This window comes from Notothenia coriiceps, unplaced genomic scaffold (genome assembly GCF_000735185.1).
Source record: "Notothenia coriiceps isolate Sejong01 unplaced genomic scaffold, NC01 NC01_scaffold00019526, whole genome shotgun sequence".
NCBI lineage: Eukaryota > Metazoa > Chordata > Actinopteri > Perciformes > Nototheniidae > Notothenia > Notothenia coriiceps.
In genome coordinates, this window is record NW_011352227.1 from 1 (window position 1) to 3,569 (window position 3,569).

General features: G+C 44.7%; 1 pseudogene; it reads left to right on the forward strand.

The window, feature by feature from the left end:
• The first annotated feature begins 508 nt into the window (after positions 1-508).
• On the forward strand, positions 509-3,534 carry LOC104952099 (fibropellin-3 pseudogene; annotated as a pseudogene).
• Positions 3,535-3,569: the final 35 nt, after the last annotated feature.

Genomic DNA, 3,569 nt, shown 5'->3' on the forward strand with positions numbered 1-3,569 from the left:
CAATAAAAACATAAAAACATATAATTGTTTGTGTGGTTTTAGCTTAAGCAGACTGTGTTTGTCTATTGTTGTGACTTAGATGAAGATCAGAACACATTTTATGACCAATTTATGCAGAAATCCAGGTAGTTCCAAAGGGTTCACATACTTTTTCTTGCAACTGTATATGTCATAATGCTATCTATTTATTTGTGAAAAACCTACATTTTACATAGCAACAAGATAGCGACAGGTCACAGCAGTACAGCCGGACAGAATAGTGCAATTATTTCTTTTACTTCTGGCAGATCTGAGGACTATAGCAGAAATGAATAAGGCTGATGTCAGTCCTGCACAGGAATGTCTGACTCTTCTTGGAAGGCCTTTAGCTAACACTGCTCTGTAGTAGACGTGTTTTTTGAAATGCATTGATTATTTCTTTCTTTGTTTTTCAGGAATATTCTGCAACGCCACTGCAAATGATTGTCTCTCTGCACCCTGCCAGAATGCAGCTACCTGTGTGGACAACATGAACGACTACGCCTGTATCTGTGCCAAAGACGGTGTTCGATACATGGGCAAACACTGCGAAGAACTGTATGACGCCTGCTCCTTCGCTCCATGTGGAGACTGCTCCAGCACCCCCGGGGAGACAGAGTATCACTGCATCTGCCCGGACGGTATGGCAGGTGATGACTGCACAGAGGAGGTGGACGAGTGTGAGAGTAACCCCTGCTCTGAGCCCCAAACCCTGTGTGTGGACCAGCTGAACGGATACTTCTGCAGATGTCCTGAAGGCTTCGGAGGACAGGACTGCGGGACGCACGTGACCGACTGCATCGATGAACCCTGCAGGAACAACGGCACGTGTTTGTTGAGACGAGAGGGCTTTGAGTGCCGATGCGCACCGGGGTTCGAGGGGAAGACGTGTGAGGAAGATGTGAACGAGTGTTTGTCCGAGCCCTGTCAGAACGGAGCCATATGTTTGGACGGAGAGGCGGAGTTTCACTGCTTCTGTGTGCCCGGGTTCCAGGGATACAACTGTGAGATCGACATCAACGAGTGTGCGTCACGGCCCTGCGAGAACAACGGCACCTGCATCAACGAGAAGGACCACTACGAATGTGAGTGCCTGGAGGGATTCGCAGGTACAGTAAACCCAAATGACACACACACACACACACACACACACACACACACACACACACACACACACACACACACACACACACACACACACACACACACACACACACACACACACAGAGTCAGAGTCCTGCATCACAAATGGTGGCTTCACAAAACTTTTTTTGAGTTTTACGGGGCGTGGTTTGCAATCCGCCCAGCCAATCAGAAATATAGCTCTTTTCTCACAAGAGAGCCGCATGAGAGTCCCTGCTTTCTAGCCGGGACGGAAAAGCGGGTAAAACGGTTCTCAAGAACTAATTTTAGTTCTGGCTCTTTTTGGTGTGAACGCGACATTTCGGAACTATATCGGAACTAAAGTGGGAAAAGTACTGCGGTGTGAACGCGAAAAGTACTGCGGTGTGAACGCGGCTATAGTGAATCATCTCCTCTTAAAACCCATCAGCAGCAGCGACGCAAGGACTCGCTTCTCGTTCTGCTTCTCGTTGAGCTTCTCGTTGAGCTCCCTGAATACTGAAGTGTTTTGTCTGTCCTGATAAAGCGGGCACGAGGAGTATTTTAAGTGCACCGTAAGATGCTGTGAGTCAGGCGTCTTATCTGCGGCTCAGATAAAGACTTTGTGTGAGAGAAAACACTCCTTTCTCTCTGGAGCCTGCTCAGTGTCAGAGGAGCTCGTGTTATCTGAGGGGTCACATCAGCATTCCCCTGGGAAGGATGTAAAGAAAGGCTTTCATCAAGAACACCACGGCAGCCTGATAGAGAGACATTAGGGAGTGTTGTTTTAAAAATGTGACGGATCATGTGAAAAACAATGGCACGTTTTTTTACCCACAATATTATTATTTTAACAACATAAAATACTGCCTTTTTCATTCATACTGTGTGTTAGAAATAGATCACAAATAAGACGACAAATACAAACAAATTAGAAATAAAGACAAAAGGGTTCAAATATAAAAAATATAAAAAAACGAAAATATTAACGGTGGTAAAAAGATAATAACATTAAAGGTGGGGTAGGTAAGAATGGAGAAACCAGCTCGAGTATGCTAGAATTTGAAAATACACAACCGGAGAAAATTTGCAACTTCCTTACAGAGCCCCTCCTCCAACACACACGAACGCGCACATGAACAATGAGGGCACGAGATAAGTTTGTGCACAGATGGAAGGCTGACAGGCAGGTAGGCCATCCAGTTACTTTAGCCGGACCGGCTCAGATGATTGGCAAGGCCGGATCAACCATATGGGCAACCTTTTTTTTAATATTGTCACTGAGGGCCCTCTTTGCACAACCTCACTCATCATACATTGTTTTAACCTGTTAGGCCCCAAGCCTGTTTTTCAGGTCTCAGGCTCCAAAAGGACATTTCCAGAACAAATGACCATACACTTCTAAAAGGGGAAAATTAATAATCTTTTTTCTCAAAGTAATGATAAACCTGTGAGTTAGATCTAGAAAAGTCAGAATCAATAGATGTTTTTTATTTTAAAGAAAATTCAGATTGAACATCGTAAAAAATCTGTGTCTTCTCACGATGCTAATCGATGGGTTGGATGTGTACAATAAGTAATAAGGGTGTTATACCGTGTTTTCTGTGCAACCCCATTAGCATTTTTTTGCTCGAGGCTAATTTAGAGGCTCAGCGTTAGATTTGTGGTTTTAAAAAAAATAAAGAAATAAAAAGATTCAATATGCCGCGCATTAAGTGGGCCTGTCTGTCAATTAAACCCCGGGCCACTTTTCCCCCCCAGTCCGCCACTGGTTGGGGGGGGGGGCATGAACGCTCAGTGCCCAGGGGCCCCTGGAGGTACTAATCCGACCTTGATGATTGGTCGTGCTTTTTACAGCGCCACGGTTTCCACAGATGACATTTTTTTAATGTATTTTTTGTCAAAGCACTTCAGATATTCATTGCTATCGGGATGTTAAGAGCATTCCATGGAATATAACAAAAAGTGTATCTCGAGCCGGTTTCTCAAACTTACCTACCCCACCTTTACAAAAGGTGCAAAAAATGAATAAACGAAAATATTAACGGTGGTAAAAAGATAATAACATTAAGTCATTTTCCGCGATTCCTTTTGGGGAAATCTCTTTTAAAACTAGCTTTTTTATTATGCGTTGTCTTTCTTAATGTAAAATCCTTATTTACCAAATATTTGATTTCTTCTTCATCCTCATCATCATTGCTGTACCTCCGCTCCCCCAGGAGTGAACTGTGAGACTGAGATAGATGAGTGTGAGTCCGACCCCTGCCACAACGGAGCCACGTGCCTCGACCTGATCTCCGTTTACTCCTGCCAGTGTCTGCCCGGATTCACTGGCATCGACTGTGAGGTGGACGTGGACGAGTGCTTCAGCGAGCCGTGCCTCAACGGAGCGGTGTGTCAGGACATGGTGAACAGGTACGATCAGATGCATAGGTGGGAAGTAGTGGAGT